The sequence below is a fragment of the Boleophthalmus pectinirostris genome, unplaced genomic scaffold (assembly GCF_026225935.1).
Source record: "Boleophthalmus pectinirostris isolate CB_2022bp ecotype Guang Dong unplaced genomic scaffold, ASM2622593v1 HiC_scaffold_8, whole genome shotgun sequence".
Taxonomy (NCBI): Eukaryota; Metazoa; Chordata; class Actinopteri; order Gobiiformes; family Gobiidae; genus Boleophthalmus; species Boleophthalmus pectinirostris.
In genome coordinates, this window is record NW_026571515.1 from 5,002,576 (window position 1) to 5,029,010 (window position 26,435).

At 42.4% G+C, this 26,435-nt stretch overlaps 1 protein-coding gene across 1 annotated transcript in view; it reads left to right on the forward strand.

Moving 5' to 3' along the window:
• Positions 1-26,435, forward strand: part of LOC110165247 (nucleolar protein 4-like) — a 451,198-nt gene that overhangs the window by 268,077 nt on the left and 156,686 nt on the right.

Here is a 26,435-nt window from a genome sequence, read left to right on the forward strand (position 1 = left end):
GAGGAGGGAAACTCTGAAAAAAAGAACCAATCCCCATTATGTTTTGAAAGACACAGAGCTCTGGAATGAATGAATTATGTATAAAATTTAGTTTGTTTTAATGTATATTTTGTCTCTTATATTTACAGTAAGTCATAAGTGAAACGCTCAATGCAAACTTCATACGCTGCTTTTCTTTCTTGGAATTCTGTCAGCAGAGCAGCCGCGGGGTCTTAAAAGTCTTAAAAAGGTCTTAAATTTCATGTTCCTAAATTAAGGCCTTAAAAAGTCTTAAATTTTATTGTCCAAGTCTTATTTTTTTCCCAGAGGTCTTAGGCTGCGTTCAGACTGCAGCCTGAAGTGACCCAAATCAGATTTTTTGGCCTCTATGTTCCTGTATCTGATCTTTTAATGTCAGTCTGAACGACACAGATCTGATTTTTTCAAATGTGACCCAGGACACTTGGATATGTGCTCCTGAAACTGATACATATCTGATCTTTTGACATGTGACTTCAGTCTGAACGGTCAAAGTGCATTCATCCACCTACACGTTATCAACAAGACACAAACGTCACTATTCTGCGCTGAAGCAGGCGGAAACCGGAACTGTAAAATTCTCCAGGTGCTCAATGCTCGTTGTCCATGTTTGGACAACTTCCGTAAACACAGAGACGCTCGCTGCGTTGACGCATGGGGTTGACGTCATCGTGTCTCCAGTGCACATGCGGGACACTTTCAGGGCCGTTTACCGTTCACACTGAGTCACAGACAAGTCGCATTTAATTGGAAATGTGAACGACCTCGCAAAAACATTGGATTTCACAAAAAAATCGGAATTGAGCATTAAGGCCTGCAGTCTGAACGTAGCCTTGGATATGTGCTCCTGAAACCGATACATATCTGATCTTTTGACATGTGACTTCAGTCTGAACGGTCAAAGTGCATTCATCCACCTACACGTTATCAACAAGCCACAAACGTCACTATTCTGCGCTGAAGTCGGCGAAAATTGAAACTCCGTGTCACTGAAGTGAAGCACATCTCCACTCACCACTCTTGGCTCCGTCTCCACATCCACACGTTCCTTTCAACAGGTACTGTCCCACAAAACACCACGACCAAAAACCTCGTCCTTCTCCTTCTCAATCTCCTCCTTAAAACAAGTAAGTTGTTCATGTTCTGGCTCCGGTACGAGAGGAACTTTAAAATCTCCAGGTGCTCGATGCTGCGTCCATGTTTGGACAACTTCTGTAAACACAGAGACGCTCGCTGCGGTTGACGTCGTCGTGTCTCCAGTGTCACATGTGGGACACTTTTGGGCCGTTTAATGTTCACACTGGAGTCACATACAAGTCACATTTAATTGGAAATGTGAACGACCTCGAAAAAACATCGGATTTCACAAAAAAATCAGAATTGAGGGTTAAGCCCTGCAGTCTGAACGTAGCCTTAGATTTCATTAGCGTATTTTTTTGTTTACTCAGTCGAGCTGCAGAGCGATGTTAAACGGAGGGAGGAAAAAACAACAATGTGAAATCATCTAACGTTTAACAGCCACATCAAATCAATAACATCTGCAGCCTTTTACCATCTAAAAAACATAGCAAAAATCAAAGGTTTACTGTCTAAATCAGACTTGGAGAAACTTATCCATGCGTTTGTCTCCAGTAGGTTAGATACTGTAATGTTCTGCTCACTGGTCTCTCCAAACGAGCTGTGAGACGCTGCAGAACATCCAGAACATCCAGAACATCCAGAACATCCAGAACATCCAGAACATCCAGAACATCCAGAACATCCAGAACATCCACAACATCCAGAACATCCAGAACATCCAGCAGAACATCCAGAACTCGAACACTGCAGCTCGGGTCCTGACTCGAATAGGAAGTACGAGCACATAAGTCCTGGTCTCAGGTCTCTGCTCTGGCTCCTGTGGCCTCAGAGACTTTAAAGCAGCTCTGTTTGTACAAGTGTCTCCATGTCCGAGCACCAAAGTCCATCTGTGACATGTTAGTGTCATATGAACATCTCACACTCTGAGGAGCTCAGGGACCAACTCCTGCTGGTGCCCAGAGTCACGACTAAACAAGGGGAGTCAGAGTTTCAGGTTCATGCAGCTAAAACCTGGAACAGTCTGAACATGTGAGACAGACTCTTCTGTGACGCTGTTTAAATCCAGACTCAAAACATTTCTGTTTAACTGTGCAAATAACTGAAAGGTTTTCATTCTGCACTCTTCTCTCCAATTTATGTCTCTCTTTTTTAATTTTAATCTTCATGATTATTTATGTTTTGATTTGTTTTTATTATGATTTTAATGTATTTCTTATTCTGTAAAGCACTTTGAATTACTTTGTGTACGAATTGTGCTGTACAAATAAACTTGCCTTGCCTAACGTGAATGAACGTCTAATTTGGAGTATGAGCAAATAATACTTCGGTTTCTGGTGAGCAACAGTTCGACAAGACTGTGAAAGGTTAATTTGTCTTGTTAGAAAGTTATAAATGATTTTTTGGCCATTTTACAAGCAGTGCATACGACTATAAATAAGTTCTGAATGAGATTTTATAATAGAATTTTTTTGTCATTTAAAGCAGTGAGTACTGGTCACTATTAGAATTGGATCTGGTGTTTTTCGCCTGCATAATGGGTGTGATGTTGGTCTTAATTTTCATTGAAGTCGTCTTAAAAAGGTCTTAATTTTTTTTTTAAATATAGGGTAGTCAAACCTGGGGATACTCTGGCCATTGTTTAATAGAATTTGTGTTTGTATTAAATGTTTAGTTTAGTTTTGTAGTGCTGCAAAATGACCAAATAAAAACAAAAAAACCCAAACCTAATAATATAAATATAAAAAAATCCAGGGGAAAAAAAACACTGATGTACACGGACTCGAGCAGGTTTCAGACCCTGTGCCAGAGAAGTGCATCTTTAAGGATCAGTCTGCAGGAAATGAAAAAACGTCAATGTGATGTCACCAGGAAGCAGGGAAACTCAGTGTGTGTGTGTGTTTTGTGCGTGTGTGTGTGTTTTTGTGCGTGTGTGTGTGTGTTTTGCGTGTGTTAATGCAGAGCCACAGTGGTGCATAATGGACGAGGCGAGTGTGCGATCATTAACTGCAGTAGTAATAATCCTTTTATATGTACTCACGTTGTAGAATTGTACTAATTAGTCTTCACGGTCGTATTATAGAAGATGTTTCATACTCCAGGTTACTTCGTGTGTTGGTTTAGCGATGTATAATAACTTTATTTTTACACAGTTATGGTTAAAGGGAACATGTTACACTATTTTCCATCTGTGTTTATAATGTAATTTTCTCAGCACAAACCGACCTGGAGTTGTGTTTTGTTTCATTCACACATGTTTAACACACAAACCCTGCAGATTTTTGACTTCTTAGTTCTTGTCGCGAACAGAAAATACTCTGCTACACCTTATGATGTCATCCAGTAGGCGCTCCACTGTGTTTTTAAACTCCACACACCTTCACTACAAATATTTGGATCATTTTAGACTTGGAATTGTAGCCAGTCTGGCGCCACCTAGTGACTCCACTCAATTTCATTTCTCTCCAGCGACTAGGTCAGGAATCAGAAAACACTAGACCAGGGGTGTCAAACTCATTTTGTTCCGGGGGTCGTATCCAACCGACTTTGATCCCAAAGGGTCCGGATCAGAAAACTCATGTCATACAAACCCCAAAAATAACAATAAGTTCAAATATTTGTGCAGAGAAACACAAATCTATTACAGAAATCTTTTTTAATTGATGAACTCTTTCTTATTGTATTATTATAATATTATGAACAACCTGAAACTTGAAGAAAAATTCTATTTCAACACAAAGTTTTAACATGAACTTGTGTGCAAACAGGAATAAGTCAATTTTTCTTGTAAAATCCTGCACTCGGCTCCACTTTTCTCATGTTGGACATTTTGCTGATGAGGGTGTCACGGTCAACAGTCAAAACGATCGTCCTTTAAGAGCGTTTGGAAAGAGACAAGTCTTCATTTGTGCTGCTCTGGTGGGAGGGGCCACGTACAGAGACGCTGGAGACGCTGCTGTGATAAACACCACAGAAAATTAACAAGATTTTAATAGAAAATATAATTAAAATATTTGAGTAGAAAATCACCCAAGGGCCACATTAAAGGTCTTGGAGGGCCGGATCTGGCCCCCGGGCCGGCCCAGAGTCACCGTGAACGCCACAAACAAACAAAACCACTCACCCATCACACTGTTGTGTTTCCTTTAAAGTCCTACGTGGTTTATTTGTGAAAAAAGTTTGAAAAATAGACCATTTAATGACAGTGCGTCTTATAATCCAGAGCGGAAAATACGGTAATTCCTCCCTCTTGTGTTCAGCTTTAGTTGGTTATTTTCGTTTGTCTGGTTGGGTTTGTTTTGTTCTGTTCAGTTTAGTTTGAGTTACAGTGGGGCCCAGCTTTTTTTTTTTGTTTTGTTCATGATTTGCCTAATTTGAGCCTTTGTTAAATTATCTCTTTATTAAATTTAAACTTATTTTCATACCTTGTCTTTGAGTTTAGTGGCAGTTTTCATCATTTCTGACGCACAAGAGACGAGGCGCCAAATTCAAGATGATTCCAAACTCCATTTACCACTATATCACGTTTATTTAAGTCGGTCGGCGAGCCCAGTGTCGGGAACCACACCTGAAGTCGCCGTCGCTTGTTTCCAAACGTCTTTTTTTTTGGTTTGTTACGTAAACGTGAATAGAACCTTTGGACGCCCGATCCGCCGATACCGCGACTTGTGCGGGGGATGAATACACCATTTGTGCTTCGATCTATACTTTAATATCAGACGTCCTTGCTCGTACACAAACGATTGTCTGCTCAGTACAATGCGAGTACTTTCGATTAAGCCGTGCACAATGTCTCAGTGAGATGCGTTATTTACAGACAAGGTCACTCACAACAGCCCGGTCTGACTCACAGCGACAGTGACACTACCCCCCCTCTCCTACAGAGTATTTGAAGTACACAGGTGCGAGTACTGGGACTGAACCTCTTACCAGTTCACAGATACGACCCAAGTAATGTACCGTAAATTTCGGATTATAAGGCGCACTTAAAATCCTTCAATTTTCTTAAAAATCGACAGCCTTATGCGTTCATTCTGGTTGTGTTTACTAACTTCGAACTGATTTTATGTGGTACACGGCGCTCAAAAATCTGACAAAATGTTTTAGTACGACTTTGGTAAACTACGAAGTCACACCGCTTGATGGATTGTCGGAGAATTAACGCTACTGTAGTCAGGAGCCTCGCGGAGTCGTGTCCTTCAGTCCGACAGATGCTGAACGGCATCAGCGCACAAGGAGCGAGCAGTTTTTTCAGCGCTTATAGTTTATGTAAATGAGTCATGTGGTTTGAAGTTTAGTTTCTGTCCTGGGTTAGTCTTGGGTTAGTCCTGGGTTGGTCCTGGGTTGGTTCTGGGTTAGGCCTGGGATAGTCCTGGGTTAGTCCTGGGTTGATCCTGGGTTAGTCTTGGGTTGGTCCTGGGTTAGTACTGGGATAGTCCTGGGTTAGTCCAGGGTTAGTCCTGGGTTAGTCTTGGGTTAGTCCTGGGTTAGGGTTGGTCCTGGGTTAGTCCTGGGTTAGTCCTGGGTTAGTCCTGGGTCCTGGGTTGCTCCTGGGTTAGTCCTGGGTTAGTCCTGGGTTAGTCTGGGTTAGTCCTGGGTTAGTCCTGGGTTAGTCCTGGGTTAGTCCTGGGTTAGTCCTGGTCCTGGGTTAGTCCTGGGTTAGTCCTGGGTTGGGTTGTCCTGGGTTAGTCCTGGGTTGGTCCTGGGTTGGTCCTGGGTTAGTAGTCTGGGATTAGTCCTGGGTTAGTCCTGGGTTAGGGTTAGTCCTGGGTTAGTCTTGGGTTAGTCCTGGGTTAGTCCTGGGTTAGTCCTGGGTTAGGGGTTAGTCCTGGAGTTCCCTGGGTTGGTCCTGGGTTAGTCCTGGGTTAGTCCTGGGTTAGTCCTGGGTTAGTCCTGGGTTAGTCCTGGGTTAGTCTGGGTTAGTCCTGGGTTAGTCCTGGGTTAGTCCTGGGTTAGTCCTGGGTTAGTCCAGTCCTGGGTTAGTCCTGGGTTGGTCCTGGGTTAGTTCTGGGTTAGTCTGGGTTAGTCCTGGAGTTGGGTCCTGGGTTAGTCCTGGGGTTAGTCCTGGGTTAGTCCTGGGTTAGTCCTGGGTTAGTCCTGGGTTAGTCTTGGGGTTAGTTCTGGGTTAGTCCTGGGTTAGTCCTGGGTTAGTCCTGGGTTAGTCCTGGGTAGTCCTGGGTTAGTCCTGGGTTAGGGGTTAGTCCTGGGTTAGTCCTGGGTTAGTCCTGGGTTAGTCCTGGGTTAGTCCTGGATTGGTCCTGGGTTAGTCCTGGGTTAGTCCTGGGTTAGTCCTGGGTTAGTCCTGGGTTAGTCCTGGATTGGTCCTGGATTGGTCCTGGGTTAGTCCTGGATTGGTCCTGGATTGGTCCTGGGTTAGTCCTGGGTTAGTCCTGGATTGGTCCTGGATTGGTCCTGGGTTGGTCCTGGGTTAGTCCTGGGTTAGTCCTGGGTTGGTCCTGGGTTGGTCCTGGGTGGTGGCACGGGCGGTAACAGGTGGAATGTTAACGGGTCCGGGCGGGTGTGGGTTTCTAAAAAATGGACCCATGCAGGTCACATGGTCACGTGATCTCGGTGGCCCAACATGCATCACTGTGGGCCTCTTTGTGCCGCTGTGATTCATTTTTGCATTTATTGTGACAACCCTAGTTAAATTGCGAGACATCTCTAGGACCATAACATTAGCTTTGCTCAGTGTGTCACTAATGCTCGTCTTGTTCTCCTTTAAGTTTCCTTTCTTTCTTCCCTTGATCGTTGAGGATTTGTGGACCTTGTTGGTTGAAGATTTGGTGATGGGGCAGATTTATGAAGCTGGTGAAGACATTTACGCACACATTTTGTCACAGAAAACCATTAACCGGACGTTCTGCAAACCTACGTCGCGACACTTCCGGTCTTTGTGATAAAAAGGTCTGCACGGGCCCTTTAAATAATGAACGAATCGCCGATCCAGTTCCAGTTCGATCCAGGTGTGAGGTGACGAGAGCTGACCTGACAGCGCCGTACCGCCGAGGAAGAGGAGGAGGAGCTGCCCGAGTTCATCTTCGTCAGCCTCTCCCGGTCGGTGGGCCTGTCCCGGGGTCTGTCAGGGGTCTATCTGCGGATCTGGCCCAGAGGAGGGAGCGGGCGGAGAGGTGGAGTGAAAGGATAAGAGAGGAGGAGAGGAGATGGAGAGCTGTCCCTGGAGTGTGTGGGGCTGTTGTTGTAGTGCGCTTTAATGAGGGTGACATGATGTAGGGCACTTAGCCGCTCTTACACTATTAAACTCAATGTGACCAAGGGAGGCTTTAAAAGGTACGGGTCTGTTAGTGAGGGGAGATGGATCGCACGGTGAGCAATGATGCACAATACAATACATGCATCAAGAATTTCGGACTTCCGGTCATTGTCAGTTCATACTGGGAAGGATTTTCTGAAAAAGTGAGCATCAAACTTCCATTTTTGTTTTCCCAGTGGGAGGAGTCTATTAACAAAGTCGATCTTTTCAAGTCTTTTGAACCATATCACTTTTGTTTCTGGTTCTGATTAGAGCCCGACCGATATGGATTTTGTTGTGGCCGATATGATACTGATATAATGGGAGTTGGAGCTGCCGATAGCCGATATAATCGTCGATATATTTAATGATGTAAAAATTCACTGCAAGTCTTGAATTATTTAAAAAAAAAAATTAGGTTTGGCTCTGGTGGTTTTTAAACTGGGTTTATTTAGGCAACATTTATTGTTATTCTGCCTCTTTACATGATATGTCATAGGACTAAAGCAGGTCTAAACCAGAACTGAACCAGGACTGAGTGTCGGGTCTCTGTCTCTGAGCCCAAGATTAGTTGTGGTTTATTTATTTTATGCTGAATATATATATGCGCGTTTTTTCTCTCCTATGCACACGCAGATTTTTGAAAGTTTCGTTTTCAGCCACTGCCGCTGTCAAACTACCACGAGTCTGCACACGACATGAAGCCGATATATCGGTCAGGCTCTAGTTCTGATATTGTCATATTTTAGTTTTGGAATTCAGACATCATAATTGTGTGGTTGTTGAATCCTAAAAGTGGAAAATGGCTCGAGAAATGTGTTGAATCAGATGTGTGTGACTGCAAACCTCTGTTTCTCTTCCCAACGGAATTGAAAAATAGTGAAAGGAATTTTATGAAGCTGCTGGCAAATACAACACACATTATGAACCATATCACTTTTGTTTCTGGTTCTTGATATTGTCATATTTTAGTTTTGGGATTCGGGCATTGTAATTGTGTGGTTGTTGGATCCCAACAGCGGAAAACAGCTCGAGAAAAGGGCTTCGGAAAGTTTGCGAACTCCATAAATGCAAAAGGGAATCAGATCTGTGTGAAACTACGTGAAACCTCCGTTCAAACTGTTTCTCTTCCCAACGGAACTGAAAAATAGTGAAAGGTGAAGGCGATGGGCAGGATTGATCCACAGGAAGGACCAAAAAGGAAGCCCTTGTTGAGCTTTGGAGATGACTTGTTGGGACGTGGTGGGGCAGAGTTTGGGGCCGGTCACAGAAAAGTCCCCGTCCTCCTGGTTTTAACTCTTTCCCCCATGAAGACGACATTTGACGACCCCCCTGATCCCTTAATGACGACTTTTGACACCTCCGCAGTATCACTAAAGACGAGATTTGACGACCTTTAGAAATGGCTTGGTTTTTCACATTTAAACAGAGACTGTGATCGGTCGGGGCCACTACAACCCACACTAGACTGATCCAATAGGATTCAAGGATATGTTTTCGCCGATTTTTTCCGAACTTAATCGAAATAGTGACGATTGTAGCTTCCAGAAAAAACACAACACGAAACACGTGCAATGGAAAGATCGGCGGCGCTGCGGCGCACAGTTTTAGAAATAATGAGGAGCGGACGTATTTTATGGATAAGTTTAGAGAAAGTGACTTTTATAGATTTCAAAGTGATGATGTTGAAGTTGATTATAAAGTGGAAAACAGCGACAGCGACGGACTTTCGGGGAGAAGGTGAGATGCCGCTGATGCGTCTGTGTGGAGTCCTGCGATGTCCCAACAAACTATCTGAGCTTTATACTCGATTATGAACCAAAATCGCCCTGAAATCTGGATGTTTCTCAGGCGAGTCCTTTAAAATATTTCAGTCTTTTTTCCAAGATGCGATTTTATAACAGAATCGCTACAGAAAAAATGCTCTGCGCACGAGAAAACAGCCAAGATGACAAATACTGGACACACACTGACGAGGAAGAGTTTTATTATTATATTATTATATTATAATAAGTTAAATGAGTTGAATAAATAAAATAAGTTGAATAAGTTAAATGAGTTGAATAAGTTAAATGGAAAAAAATGAATTAGGTGCACACAGGTGAACAACAGGTAAAAACAGGTGCACACTTGGCTTTACTGTATCTGGTGATATGAAATCTGTTTAAATACTTTGACAAAGTATATATTTTTATTTTTTTATGAATATAGTATCAGAACATGCAGATATCAGATGCTGAATGTAGTTTTTTGTTTTTGATTTTGCACCTGACCAGGTAAACTCTCATTTTCAGTGAGCTGTTATAAACCTATAAATGAGTTGAATCACATTTAAACATCCAGAAATGAATAGTTCAGAGTCTAAGGTTTCCAGAGATACAAATATGTCTGTGTTACAATTAAGTTCATGAGTGTAAAAATCATTTATAATCACTCGTGGAAGTCTGTTTTCTTTTATGCAGTTATGCTCTATGGGTAGAACTAGTAACATATGTATGGGTTGTTCCTAGTCGGCGTCCAGGGGGGAAAGAGTTAAATCTCATCTCAGGAGTTCGAGCTGGAGCTGGACTTCAAATCTCAGAGCTCGCCGGGGTGTAAATCAGGAGGAGGTCCTAGACTTAACGCGTATCCAGTTCATTCAAAGCTTTAAAAACAAACAATAACACCTCAAAATCAATTCTAAAATTAAAGACGCTAAAATTGGGATAATGTGCTCTCGATTTTTTGGTGCCGTCGTGCAGGCGTGATGAAATAAAACGTGCACGACTTCTTCAAAAAGTTTAGAAGATAAAAAAGATTTGACTTGGCAGGAAATGGTAAAATCTCAGACCATTAACTTTTTTTTAGCAGACGTGGGGAGGCTGATTGTTTGAGCGGCCGGAGCAGTGGGCTGTGATCGCTCGGCGCCGGTACCGTCCTGGTTCGTTTATCGCGCCGTCGCTTTAAGAACAAAGGCTGCATTTATAAAGAGCGATTGTTTATGTTCTCTATAGCGCTGCATGTTAATCATATACTGTCTATGTGTTTGGAATTCCCACTCACTGCGTCTGTGCATGACACTATAGACAATCTGTGAGAGAATTCAAACATGTTTATCCAATAAAACTCACAGAAATGACAAAAATTATATGATAAAAACACACAAAATTGACTCTTGTGAGCTTTAAAATTTGCATTGTTTAACTGGAGATGTTGTTGCTTTGTCCGGAATGTTTCGCAGTATGACTTTAAAACTTCCTATCTTCACGGAGACCAAACCGGACCAAGTTACAGGTCAGATCTGTGGAGAGGCGACCCCACTCACAGTCAGAATCCCTGTTTTTGTAAGTATTTTTGAGCGATAAAACCACCTGTAATTGAATAAATGTAAAGTAGAACTGTTTAAAGTCACACTGTGGAACATTACAGGTAGAGCAACGACGTATCCATAGAAACAGGCGGGTGACGGACAAATGTAGTGCAGCTTTAAGCCTTGATATAATGTTGTTACCGCCTCAAAAAAATCTGTGTATCATTCGTTCGTTCGTTTTTCAAAATAAAACCAAAAATAAGAAAATGAAAAAAACAAATGATTTTCTTCATTATTTTTCTCCAAAACCAAAACCGTTTCACATTTCCGTGATTTAAACTGCAATGCCGGATTGAACCAGGACTGAACCAGGACTGAACCAGGTCTGAACCAGGTCTGAACCAGGACTGAACCAGGACTGAACCAGGTGAACCAGGTGAACCAGGACTGAACCACTGAACCAGGACTGAGTGTTGGGACGGACCCAGAGGTGCGCCCACGTAGACTGTTGGGTGATCGGGACTGAGACCCAGACCAGACCAGGACTGAAACCAGGAAAGAGACCGGGACAAAACTGGGACTGAGATCAGGACTGAGACCAGGACTGAGACTGAGACCAGACCAGGACTGAGACCGGGACTGAGACTGGGACCAGGCCGGGACCAGACCGTGACTGAGACCAGGATTGAGAAAGGGACTGAGACCGGGACTGAGACCGGGACCGGGACCGGGACCAGACCGGGACTAAGACCCGGACCAGACTGGGACTGAGATTGGGACAGAGACCAGACCTGGACCAGACCGTGACTGAGACTGTTTTTTTTTTTTTTCCATTATTCATTTAAACACAAAATTGACTGAAAAAACAAATCATTATCCATTTTTTTTCACTTTCTTATTTTTTATTTTATTTTGAAAAACAAATGAACGAATGATACACTTTGTACTGTATCGTATCGTGGCCTGTGTATCGAGGTTTGTATCGTATCGACAACTTTTTAATGATACCAGCCCTAATAATAATAACTCTTATTTCTTCTTGTAATCTGCACTGAAACAGCAAAGGATCATGGTCTATGTAGTTCCCTTTGTTTTTTTCGCTTCTATTGCACCACAACAAGGAATTTAATCAAAGAGACTTGTAATTCGATGTATTTTGATGGCGTACGGTTTTATTGTGAAACTTTTCGGTTTCTGCTACATCCTTCTCAAGATTTCAGCACAAGTTTGTATTTTTTCGACTTCATGACGGGACTTCAGATTCTCATTATCATGACACGAGTATATTCAAAGAGTGAACAAAGTCAGGGGCGGCTCACAACACCGTCTTTTTTTCCCGTACAGCGAAAAGGGTACGGGCGCTAAAATAACCTGTACATTATGATGGTTGTCAGTGAAAGGTCAGATTTCTCGACGCTTATAGAAGCAGGGGGTGTCCAAATGCCAGGACACTCACGCAGAGACTCGCACAACACTCTACATTTACCTACCAGCGCAAACAGACACAGGAACTCATGCTTTTCCAGTCAGGACTTGGTTTGGTTGGGGTAGAAGCTGTGGTAAAGTTGTGTCTTTGCTCATTGCTCTGCTTTGAATGTTCCTCAATGAGTTTGAGAGTGTTTACATGCACATCAGTATCCGGGTTATGGCAGGATTCCGGACGCACGCTGAGAAACCGGGACACTCATATTCGTGTGCACATGATCAAATGGAGTATCCTGGTTTCTTGACATAATCTTACAAAAGTGCAAGTGCAAAAATTAACCAAATTTAAATTAAGGGCCCAGTCAAGCAGAAGTAAACAACAAGGCCAAAAATTCAAGTTAATGCATCTGATATAAAAATGTATTGAACAGATACATATGTACTCTAGTTTATGAAACTGTTGACCTTTTTTCTGTACCATTTTTGGTTCTAAAGTTCCATATGTTTTAAACAGACCATGTATGAAACATGGAACAAAAATTATTTCCCAAATTTCAAAGACCTGAAAATCATGTAAATAAATGGATGTATTTCATCATATCTTGTGTTATTCCATCTTTGAACTGTTGATGAAGGTACATGATTTAAAAAAAAAAAAAAGGATTTAAAATGATAAAAATTTGCTTGGAAGGACTGACATATTTTATAGAAATAGTTTCCTTTCATTTTGAAGTAATATTAAAGTATTCAGAAGAAAAAGCGACAAATGATGTAAAATCCTGCACCTTCTACTTGTTTGTACAATTTTCCCTCCGTTACTTTTCCCTCCGTTACCATGAACTTTCTTAATAAAAAATCTCATGAGTCAAAAAGTAAGAGGTTTTTTCAACCTAATCTTGTACCATATGGTAGAAAAACTATATGAAGCAAATATTCAAACCAGTTTGTTAAGGATATGTAAGTGAGAACCAAGAGTTATCACTGTTTGGATTTATTGCCCAAAAAGTGCTGCATATTTCATTCCCTCCGTTACCGACATGAGTTTTTTAAATTTTTTGTCAACAACTTGAAAGAATATCACAGGTTTAACTTGACCCTGTTGGAGTGTAACTCTTTCCTACATTCTGATACTTTACTTATTTCAATAGTTCCTCTAGTTTCTGAATAAGAGACATTTGAATGTCAAAAATCGGCCCCTGTTTCCCTCCGTTAACACTTGACCGAACCCTTAATAAACCAGGAAAAATACAAACAGGAAGCTGGAGAAGTTATTTTAATAGATCCATGGGTTCTAACCTATGCCACACACAGTTATGATGTATCGCACAATCCACTGCACAAATCAAACCCAACGTGTAGATTTTTTATTAAAATATTCTGCATAAATAAACTCGGCTTTATAACATATAAACCATAACCACATCGGCCCGTTTGATCAGATAATTCAGCTTTGTCACATTTGTTTACATTTTACTGAAACTAAGACCGCTCGCTCCTTGTGCGCTGATGGTTCAGCTTCTGTCGGACAAAAGGACACGACTCAGTGGATTATATGTGTTTTTTTCTGTGACAGAGGGATGTTGATGATGGTGAGTCTGTTCTGTGTGTATATCTTATAGGAGATGTTTCATGTTTAACTTTTCAGCGATCATACGAGTGTAGATTCCTGTGCAGGTTTAGCGCAGTCATTTCGCTCATGTTTGGCCACTTTATTTATGTCATTATTGTTGTAGTGAAAAGACTGAAAAGTATTTGTCTTTTGGACGCATGCACACTCAAATTTATGTTGCAGTAACGGGGATACTGCGTACACATGCCACAGTATCCCCGTTACTCTCGGAAAATACCAGCTACAGTATCCAGGTTTCTAATAACTGGGATACTGAAACCGTATACATGCACTGTGACGAACCGGGACACTGAAAAAACCCGATCATAAGACGGAACGATCAGGTGCCTCCAGCTCCCACGAATTCATCCAAGTACAGATCTGATCCGGCACCGTGTGGACGCCTGAAAACACTGATACTCTGATGTAGGAGCTCTAGTTGTGAACCACGTCACTGTGACTTGCTCCTTCCTGATTCGCTGGGTTCGTGACATCGGTCATGTGACGATACCGTGGAAAACATATTAAACAAACCAGAGACGAACAGGAAACAACAGAGCTAAAATGACTTGCACAGAACAGACTCACCATCAGCAGAACACCCCTCTGTCACAGAACGAACACTCATATTCCACCGAGTCGTGTCCTTTTAGTCCGACAGAAGCTGAACCGCATCAGCGCACAACGGTGAGCTTTTTTTGAGCGCTCAGTTTATGCAAATGAGCCATGTGGTTTTAAGTTTCATTTCTGTAAAATGTAAACAAATACGCTGAAAGTTGTGTGGAGAGGGAAGACTTGTGGACACAGAAACGACGTGTCTGGATGAAAATCGTTTCTGATACGGTGACCTAGAAGACCTCGTAACCTAGAAGACACGGACACCTGCGACTTGGAGACAGGTGCGGCCTATATATGTACTTATTTTTTTCTTTTAAAATTTAGTTAATGCGGCTTATATTCAGGTGTGCACAATAGTCTAGAAATTACGGTATGTATAGGTGAGTTTCATTGTTGGCAAAAGCGCGCGTTGCATGCTGGGAATTATTTTGGTCGGCGGCAAGAAACACTAATTCAACATGACGGACGGAGCGAGAAAGCACGTAAAGGGTATTGATCCCGGTTATTTATCCACTCTAACAGCAGAGGACCCAAGACCATTTGACCAGAAATTGGTCATAAGCATCGACGGACGACAAATCACCCTTTTCAACCCCGACAAAAGGTGGACCAAACCAAATTTCTGGTCAGAATCGCCAACTACCTGGACAAATATTCACTTGGGCGATATCCACAATGACTTGGTGGAAACTCCTGGGCCATTCACAGCAGAAAAGATGAAAACCTCCAAGAGTCTCGATGTGTTGTTGAACTTGTTGGAGTCCACGGTTTGTTAGGATCTTCTACGTTTGCTCTGCGGATGTTTGAAAGCCGTTTAATTCACCGTTAGTGGTTCTTTTCACTTAGAATATGAAAAAGACATTTTCCTTCTTCCATGCTTCTATTTGTGCATCCGATAATGCAGCAGGAATTTACCATTATCGAAGAGAAATACGCGAGGTTACGCACTGTGTTTGACGCTACCGTGTTTCTCGCCTCCGACCAAAATATTTCCCAGCAGCAACGCGGGCTTTTAATAACAATGACGTCAGCTGAAACTCGTCTATGCATGTAGAACACCCCCAGCGTGATGTCACTGCAAGTGTCAATACAATCGATGGAGTGTGATTGAAACAAAACACAACTCCAGATCTGTTTTTGACGAACTAACAACATTATAACGCGACTTAAAGCTCATAAGAGTCTATTTTCTGTAATATTGGACTTTTAAAAGTATTGTAAGTGTAGTTACAGAATCACTTTACCACAAGGAACAATCCTCGCACAAAAGGTGGGCTGCACTTTACAAGAACATGTCACTGAAATTATAGTTTTCACTTTTATTAACATTTACGAATACTTATTGAACGCTTCGTATTGTTTCGTTTCTTTGTCTCATTAACGTGAGTGCACTTTACACCACAGGCTTCCATTATGTGAGCGCAGAGCAGAGCGGGGGGGCGGGGGGGGAGGGGCGGGGGGCGGGGGGCTGCGCAGGCTGACTGACGCCCGCTTCAGATTCAGTTTGTCACTTAGACGAGTGAAAAATATACCTGACGGACTGCGGTGTGCGCTTTAAAATCAATATTCAGTTCTTTGTCAAGTTTATGTGCGCAGGGAAACAGTAAAGTAATCCCAAGTGTTTCCTGTGAGTATGCGGAGGTCTGAAGTACAGAGCTGGCTGCAGACTCACGGACATTTACTGCGCTCAAGTGAAATAAAATAAATAAAATGATTTCACATAAATATTCTCTATAAAACAGATGCATTTCAGACTGTATAACCACTACACGCTCAACTTAGAAACTGTTATATCGACTTTACATAAGCGAGTTCCCAAGAAACATTAACACTGAAACTAAACTCTGATCAAATCTGGAACTAAACCAGGATTAGACCAGAACTACTGTAAATCAGGACTAAAACGGAACCCAACGAGCCTGAAGTCTACAGTATAATTAACCGGGGCCATGTTGTTTCCTCCTCAAAAACAAACCTGTGTTACAAGTGTTACAAAGCTCCAGTGCAGATCACTGTTGGGCAAGTTACTTTAAAACTGTAATGAGTTTTTTATTACTCATTACTGTCATTTCAAAGTAATTTGTTACATTATAATATTACTGCATTTAAAATGTAAAACATTACATTACTTTAAGTTACTCTCACCAAAATAAGTGTGAAGATGCTGAACTCTTGCGCCGTATATGGACTGAACCAGGACTAAACAAGGACTGAACCAGAACTGAACTAGGACTAAAACAGGACTCACTGTCAGGACGGGCTCGAAGGTGACGCAGGAGAAAGGAGCGGCTCTGCTCCTCACGGAGGTAAGAGCGGCTGTCGCCCGATCGCTCTTTACAGACCCTCTGCTGCTCGGGCTCACGGTCCTGATTTCAGCAACTATTGCAGGTACAAGACCCGGTGCAAGACTCTGCTGCAGCGCGTAACTTCTACCTTCCTTCAGCGTGTCCAGAAGTCCAACTTTTTGTGCGATAGTTACATCTTCCTCTGTCTTTTGGGTGCGAGCGCAGGAGACTTTGTCAGTGCAGAACGATTTCGTCGACGTTGTGGGTATTTTGTCGGGGAGAAAAGCTGCAAACATACAACACTTCAGAATCACACTGATACAGATCCAACATTTATTTAAATTTGGCAGCTGAACACATTCTGTACTGTACAGGAGACAGGAGTCCCTCAGCCAATCAGGACGCAGCGGGAGGAACGCAATACGTGTTCATACACTGTAAAAACAAAAAGCATGCAAAATTGTACAAAAAAAAATAAAAATAAAATTTCGCGAAACAGCGAGACTGCGAAAGGTGAACCGCGAGGGTCAACTATAAACCAGGTCTAAACCAGAACTATCCCAGGTCTAAACAGTGTGGAGTTCTGCGTCGGTCCTTTCGCCCGCGGTCACCTGACGGTCTATGGGCCGCGTCTCTGGTGTTTCACCGCTGCTGATATCGCGGTGATTTTAGCGAATTTCTATGAAGAAAAACCCACCACTTCAATCCAGGTTAAAAAAGCTTTCTAACACGCGTTATTCACATTTGTACCGAGTAAAATATTATTATTTTTTTTCCCTGTAATGCCACATTACTGCGTTACAGCAAAACTCAATGCATTACAGTAATTCGTTACTTTTATCACGTGTTACTCCCAACACTGCAGTCGATCGCCAAGGTGGTGTGGGTAGACCCGATCTCGAGATTGATTTTTGCGGTCTTGGTCTTGTCTCGGACTCTACTGCGCTTGGATTTGGTCTTGTCTCGAGTCTTGAAAGCGCTTGGACTCTGTCTTGTCTCGGACTCGATGTCTGACACTCGACGAGTACGATGATATTTCATTACAGCCACGGGGATCCTCACTGCGCGGCACATCATCACACACGGCCTCAGCCTGTGCAGCTTGTCCAGACCAGCGTGTGTCACAGGGCAGGTTAAACGTTTTAAAAGATCCTACCTGTTCATCTGCACAGGCTCCCTGCTCGGCGTTCGCTGATTAGAAGAGCAAGACGAAACTAAATTTATGTTACAGTGTTGGCACAAAGCAGGACGACAGCACAGAACAGTGCCTGCCAAGACATGTGGCTGAAGTTAATAAAAGTGCATCTGTATTTCCAGGTCCTGCCCGGTTTAGCAGCTCTATTTGGAGTATGATTGTGTAGTTTAGGTATAAGAATGTGCTTTAACATCTCTGATCATTCAGATTACGATGTCAGCTTGATTTAGATTCTTCGTGTGTTCATTAGAAATCGCGGCTTCACCTTCTGCCGCGTGAGTCTGTCCGCTCAGCGCCCTCGGTGTGGTCAGAACATCCCAACATCTGCTCCTCCTCTGGACCGGCACTAACTGCGCTCACCTCTGGGGCTTTGGGCTTGAACACAGACTCAGGACTGGAGGGAGGTCACATCCAGTCACACTAATATAATGTTCAGAACAACGCAGGATACAAAGACGTTCAACTTTTTACGTGAAGTTGAACGTGCACAAGTAAGAATTAAACAAGGAGGAGAAGCGCGTTATGGAGTTTTAAGTCGTAGATCACCACGAGAAGCAGTGGAGTGGTGTTCCTCTGCAAAGTGCGTTAAAATTGCAATTTAATACCAGAAAAATACCAATACCAACTGTGCAGCTCTTTTGCAAAACAGCCTTGAAACCTGTTGAATCATTGTATAAATGTGCGGTTAAGATTCATGATAAACCCCACAGTATCATCACTGTCCCATTCCTGCAAAATACAATTCATTACATTTTGAAAATATAATGATTTATGCAAATATTTATCTGCTTTTCAAAGTTCTTCATGGTGTTCCTCCTCTGAAGGGTTTCGTCTCATTGGAGGATGAGCGTGTTACTTGAGATGTTTTTCAGAGCTCAGATGAGGTTACTGTCCTCAGATGTAAGACCGCACTCACCAAATCCTCTTTTTCCTCTGTCGCTGTGAGTCTTTGGAATAATCTGCCAAGAGATTCGAACCTGCACAGGTTTTCAAATGTTTGCACGTCTGACAAAGAAGTGTCTGATCTCTAATTAAGTTTGTTCACATTACAGATGAGTGTGATTTGTATGTTCAGTAGACTGTAGAATGTTGGAGTGTGCAAATGTTGAGCCTCGTCATTTTGGTCTAAAAATGTTCGTATTAACCTGCGACACATGAGCATCAGCAGCTTCATTCGAGCGGTGCTCAACGCTGTGGTGACGTCACACTTGCTTATTCCACTTCTTTTACACAGTCTGTGGGTGGAAGAGGCTGAGAGTGCATGTGTTTGTGTTCAGGGTTCCCGCTCTTTGTTGAAATTTGAATTTTGAAAAGTGAATTTTCCATGATTTTATAGCACCTGCATGTGTAGAATTGATCAGACTTTTAGGACTAAATATGAAATGTGAACCCTTTGTTAACGCAGGTACAAACCAGAAGGTGACCTAATGGTTTTGGGTTTTTTAACATTCAAAATCCTGTCAGTGCATTTATTATTGTCTCTTTTAAACAAAAGGTGCATAAGTTCAGAAATAATCATAATAGCCTCATGAGCACTAAACAGAACGCTGTAGTTGTGTGAAAGAGATCCTAAAATTCTGCAACTTTTCCAGGATTTCCATGACCGTGGGATTTCTGTGCGTGTCTCTGTGTGTGAATTTTGTTCTTAGAATTGTATTTCAACACTGTAACCCTAAATAATGTCTGTGTTTAATTAATTTTTTCTCAGTTTATCTACAGTGCATAAACTGAATCTGTATTTTTAGTTTTTCACGATCCTGTTCAGGGACGACAGGTGTAAAAGAGTCTTCATGCACCTGCGCCGGCGTGTTTCTTTGACTTCTGTCTTGGTTAAAGGATCATTTGCACTGTCCTTGTACAAATGAAAAGCGTACTGTACCACACCATTGATTAGTATCTGATTTTCAATACGTACGACTTCCCTGTACCGTATTCACTTTACAGTTTGAATTTCAATGACTGGCCTGGGTGTTTTTTTCTCTTTTTCAAACACTCAAACACTTTTTTTTTTTTTTTTTTTTTACACATTTGTATCCTCTCTACCTCGTTCGATGAAATCTGTGTAAATCTTCTTTCTTATTAGCGCTGCCTTTCTTTTCCATCACATATTCCATTTGCTCCGTCCTCCGCGCAGAGCTAGCGGCGATGCTCGCGCGAAAGCAGCCGGGCTAACCTTGACTCCAACGCTGTCACTGTGAATTAATTCTATAGGCTCCAACCTTGGACCGGGCTCCGCGGGGCCAGGAGGAGGGCCGGGTTAGCGCCGTATGTGCCTGCACTTTCAATGGACTCATTTCAAGACGCCATATGTGCGAGAGAGCGCAGCCCCTCCGCGTCTGAAGGGGGGGCAGCAGCGGCGGCGGCGGAGCTGGAGTAGCCCATCCACAGGCTCTTAATCCTGGGCACTGAGCCGGCTCTCATCCCCCTAAAGCTCCACAGATCCACACGAGGAGGCCCTCCACTTCCACAGCGACCGCCCCTCTCCACAGCTGTGTGAGGATAATGACTCTGCCGTAGTGCCGGCTGTGTAAAAGAGTGGACTGTGCTCGGCTCCAGTCAAATGAAGCTCAACCGATTCCGCAGTTACAGGGCGAATACCGTATTTTCTGCATTATTAGTCGCTCTGGATTATCAGGCGCACTGTCATTAACTCTTTCCCCCATGAAGACGACATTTGACGACCCCCCCCTGTTTCCTTAATGACGACTTTTGACTCCTCCGCTGTATCACTAAAGACGTGATTTGACGACCTTTAGAAATGGCTCGGTTTTTCACATTTAAACAGAGACTGTGATCGGTGGAGCCACTACAACCCACACTAAACTGACCATTAGGATTCAAGGATATGTTTTCGCCGATTTTTTCCGAAGTTAATCGAAGTAGTGACGATGGTAGCTTCCGGAAAAAACACAACACGAAACACGTGTAATGGAAAGATCGCGGCGCTGCGGCGCACAGTTTTAGAAATAATGAGGAGCGGACGTATTTTATGGATAAGTTTAGAGAAAGTGACTTTTATAGATTTCAAAGTGATGATGAGGGTGATTATAAAGTGGAAAACAGCGATAGCGACGAACTTACAGAGAGTGAATCTTACGAAGATGAGAATGCCGCTGATGCGTCTGTATGAAGTCCTGCGATATCCGAACAAACTATCCGGGCTTTATACTCGATTATGAACCAAAATTGCCCTGAAATCACTCGTGGAAGTCTGTTTTCTTTTATGCAATTATGCTCTATGGGTGTAGCCCTAGTAACATCTGTATGGGTTGTTCCTAGTAGGCGTCCAGGGGGGAAAGAGTTAAATGGTCTATTTTCGAACTTTTTTCACAAATAAACCGCGCCGGACTTTAAACGAAACACATCAGTTATATAAAAGGTTTCAGAAGAAGCGCTTCCTGGACTGAATACACAGTAGATCCAACTCAGTGGTGCTCTTTGCGAAGGGAAGTCAGTAAAAACATGCAAAAAATCCAAGGCACTCACTGGTTAGTTTGTCCCCTGAGGAAACGCGTCGGGACTTTGTAAGTTATCCATTAATAAAGGCATTTTATTTTAACCAGTGAGTGCCTTGGGTTTTTTGCATCTTTTTTTTGAAACCCAACAGTGTGATGGGTGAGTGGTTTTGTTTGTTTGTTCGTTCACGGTGACTCTGGGCTTTGTTCAGTTGTGGTGTGTAGGGAGGGTGTGTCTGGGACCAACGGATTGTCGGCGTGTTCGCAGTGACTCAGTTGTTCAGTCGTGTCTAGAAGCGGCACATTGCGCTCGCTTTTTCGGTTCGTTCCTCCGTTCTGTTCCTCGTCGGCGTGGAGTGATGAGTGTGTCTGTGGGTGTGTTTCTCTGTGCGGTCGCTGTCTGCTCCATGTGTGTTTGCGGCTTTGTAGTTTACTGAAGTCGTGCTGGGACACCTGAGAGGATTCGTGTATAGAGCGCTCTGGATTGTGGCGCACAGTCGTTTTTTGATGCAGTTAGAGACTTAAGACTAATCACCCGGAAAATGCAGTATATAATAGGAACTGATTCTAGATAAACAGTTACAAAGTTACAGAGAAGGGTGTTTTTCAAAACTTTTCCCATGAAACGTTTTCATGACCTACAGCAGGGGAAAAAGGTCAAACAAAAAACTCATTTTGGTCCGGGCTGTATCCAACCTACTTTGATCCCAAAGGGGCCAGATCAGAAAACTCATGGCATATAAACCCCAAAAGGAACAATACGGGTTCAAATATTTGTGTACAGAAATGCAACTCTATTACAGAAAAGCTTTTTTTAAATTGATGAACTCTTTCTTTGCCTTGACAAATTTATAATATTATGAACAACCTGAAACTTAAAAAAAAAAAAGCAATTTTCGACACAATATTTTTTAACATTAACTTGTATGCAAATAGGAATAAGTCATTTTTCTTGGAAAATGCTGCACTCGGGCTCCGCTTTTCTCATGTTTGGACATTTTTGCTGAAACTGAGGTTGTCCACGTCAACAGTAAAAAAGATCGTCCCTTTAAAAGTGTTTGGAAAGAGGCAAGTCTTCATTTTGTGCTGCTCTGGTGGGAGGGGCCACGTACAGAGACGCTGGAGACAGCTGTCAGTGATAAACACCACAGAAAATTAACAAGATTTTAATAGAAAATATAATTTAAATATTTTTAGTAGAAAAATCAGCTGAGGGCCAGATTAAAGGTCTTGAAGGGCCGGATCTGGCCCCAGGGCCTTATGTTTGACACCTGTGACCTACAGTGAATTTTCCATGACTTTACAGTGTTGTGGAAACAACTGGGTCGTGACTCTCAGGTGGGTCACAGGTGAGGTTTTTTTGGGTCGCCTTGTCACAATCCTCATGTCCACTTCTCACTTTTTTTTTTGACCAGCACCATCTTGCCTAAGCAGTTGGACTGGAGGTGTCCAACATGAATCTCTGTAGAATGAATATGAATCAGCTGCCGTGGAGACACAATGCACACGTTAGAAAACACTGTCAAAACGTTTTTAAGAGTGTCTGAAAACTCAAGAAAAAATGATAAACTGGCTTTTTATGTAGAGTAGTGCCTTTAGTTAGCGTCACACCTGTACGGAATGTTGATCCGATCCAAAGTATGTGCTCTGTTTCCAACGAACTTTATTCACGCTGACGTCACAAAACCGGCAGACGTTTGAAAACTCGCGGATGACGACTTTGTTTGGGCTCTGTCGGCGATCGTAACTGAGAAAATGTCCTGGTTTTCTTCATCTACACGTCATTGTATTCTTTTTTTTTTCCTTTTATAAATTGTCTATTAATTTGTGTGTTATAATTTGTCTAATTTAGTAAAAAAAAAAATGGAAAAGATGTCACTGTAGTTCCATCCAGCTGCCTGTAAGTGACATCGAAACGTGATTTTGGAACGTTTTGTCACATGCCCAGAGTCGGGAATTACACCGGAAGTCGTCGTCCACGTGTTTCCAAACGACATTATCCAGTTTATCTAAAGCTTCAGTTCACAAAACGGCGGATCGGGAGTCGTACCTCGGACACATCGATCACCCGACATTGACAGAGGCGACGTCTGTTTGCCCGACTCCTGTTAAACCGTCACTCTCCCTGATGCACCCGGGGCACCCATAGGACCCACACAGCACCCACAGGACCTCGCAGCACCCACAGGACCTCGCAGCACCCACAGGACCTCGCACACCCACAGGAGCACGTGGGGAGGTCAAACGCACGTCCCAGCATGCACCTCTGCCTCCTGAGCGCTCCTGTCTCCACTCATCCATCCGGGAAACAGGAAGGCTCTCGGCACCTGCCACTCCTGCCGGGCTTGTTTATCTTGCGTTTTTAAAGGTGCCCTGCTGGTTTCCGTGGTTTCTCTGCCTGAAATGTTCCACAGTGTGACTTTAAACAGCTCTACTTTACGTTTATTCAATTACAGGGGGTTTTATAGCTCAAAAATACAGAGAAAAACAACATTCTGACTGTGAGCGGGGGTCGCCTATCCACAGATCTGACCTGTAACTTGGTCTGGTTTAGTGTTTATGAAGATAGAAAGGTTTAATGCCGTACTGCGGAACATTCCAGACCACGCAAACAAGCACAGCTCTATTAAACTTTCATTTGATCTTTGTTTTAACACAATCTGACCAGAAACAAATCCCAATTTGTGATGCTCAAGTGCGATACTTACACCACAACTATAATATAAAACTATTTTCTTCGACGATACAATGTGATTTTCAACATTAAATCATAGTTTGCAATAACAGCTCCATGGAGAAAAACATTTGACGGACCCACCTGAAAAGTTACGCAGTGCAGCTTTAAAAAGTAAATAAATAAATAAATAAATAAAATGCTAAGATTTGAAAAATATGTAATTGCCAATTATATAAATATGACTGGCAACTGTGTCCAGTGGATGAAGTACTCAGTTTTGTTACTTAAGTAAAAGTACAGGTTCAAGTGGAAGAAGTTATTCGAGTTAAAGTAAAAGTACAACTACAAGATCAAGAGCAAGAATTTACTCAAGTAAAAGTACAAATACAAGGACAAGAAGTTACTCAAGTAGCAGTACAGAGACAAGGGTAAGAAGTTACTTAAGTGAAAGTAAAAGTACAGATACAACGGCAAGAATTTACTCTAGTAAAAGTACAAAAATACAAGAGCAAGAATTTACTGAAGTAAAAGTAAAGGGGAAAGAAGTTACTCAAGTAAAAGTACAAATACAGTGGCAAGAAGTTACTCGGATAAAAGTACAAGTAGAGATGCAAGGGCAAGAAGTTACGCAAGTAAAAGTACAGATACAAGCTAAAGAAGTTACTCGAGTAAAAGTACAGATACAACCTAAAGGAGTTACTCGAGTAAAAGTACAGATACAAGGGCAAGAAGTTACTCAAGTAAAAGTAGAAGTAACAAGGAAAAAAAATATTCAAGTAAAAGTACAGATTTGTGGGCAAGAAGTTACTCAAGTAAAAGTAAAAGTACAGATTCGAGGGCAAGAATTTACTCTAGTAAAAGTAAAAGTACAAAACTGCAAAGACAAGAAGTTACTTAAGTTAATGTTAAAGTACAGATTCGTGGGCAAGAAGCTACACAAGTAAAAATAAAAGTACTGATACACAGCTGTTACTCAAGTAAAAATAAAAGTACAGATTCAAAGGCAAGGAGTTACTCAAGTAAAAGTATCACATGAAAAAATCTACTGAAGTAAACGTATTAAAGTACCTGTTTAAAAACGTACATTAAGAGTAAAACGTAAAAGCATTTTGCAGTGATTTTTAGAACAATTAAAGAATGAAATGTGATTTTGGAAGAGAATTCGTCTGATTTTAAGTGATTCCTCTGATTTCTTGATTTTTCTCGCTGTTTTTTGCGTTTTAATTTGCTCAAAAGTCTAAGGACGTGAGTCGTAAACGGCCTGGATTTGTCAGCATAAGTTTTATTCCGAAGTTCCACAGTGCACCTTTAATTACCTTTCCTGGCTTTGATCTGCATAAAGTTAATGATACACCGGCTGTTATTGTAATGTAACCACAACCGCCGCTGAACCGTAATTAGTGATTGCAGAGCTGAGACGTGGAAATGCTTTTAAACGTCGGCGAGGCTCCCCGCAGTCGCACATTTACATAAAACCTCTCCTATTTGCATTCTAATTAAGACAATAATATTACAATCGTTTTCTCTTATTCCTGAGCCGCCTCCCTCGCCGCTCCGCCCCGCCCTTCCACGTCGACGCGCGGAAAAACCCTCCAATTAAATCACGCGCACGTCTCGTTCCGTCGCGTTTAGAGCCATTTGTTTTCATTAATCGTGCGTTGACTTCATAAACGCGCAGAAAGTCTCGCGGCGGCTCGTTTTATCCTCTGGCGTCGGCGGAGTTTTGTTGATTTGGCGAAATAGTCAGCGTTTATCTGACAACTTTAGACGAGCGGAGTCGGGAAAAGTAGTCGGAACTTAAAGGCGCACTGCGACAAATACGTGGGATTAAGAAAGCAGCGAGGACGTGGTGAAGTCGTGTTTTGGATCGGAATCATGGAGAAAGAGCTGGTCGGCCCCTTCAGGGTCACTGAAGGTGTGAAAATGACCTCTGTAAAGGATATGGAGTTTGGGCCTGATCACGATCCTGATCTGGGCATAAAAGAAGAGAAACTTGGCAACGGTTTCTCCAGTTTTTAAAAATGGCAATAAGTCGGAGATGGCTACTTATCGCCGCATCAGCATCCTCCCTGCCGTCTCCAAAATGGCTGAGAGGTGGGTGGTCGAATAATTCAATGAGCACCTCACCACAAGTGCTACACCTTTACACCCAGTGCAGTTTGGTTTTCGTAGCCACCATTCCACAAAGTCTGCAAATAGTTTTTTTGTTGAAAATGTCAGAAGTTTTCTTGACAAACACGCATATGTGGGAGCAGTATTTCTAGACCTCAAGAAGACTTTTGACACTGTAAATCACCAGATTCTTTTATCTAAATTATCCCATTTTAGTTTGTCTAAAGAGGCGCTGTGCTGGTTTGAATCTGATTTGTCCCACAGACAACAATGTGTTTCTCTCTCTGGTTTTAAATCGCCTTCACTGTCCAACAGGGGTCCCCCAAGGTAGTATTTTAGGACCTATTTTATTTAGATTATACATCAATGATCTTCCTAAAATGTGTCCAGATGTTAATGTCCAGCTGTATGCTGATGTTAAC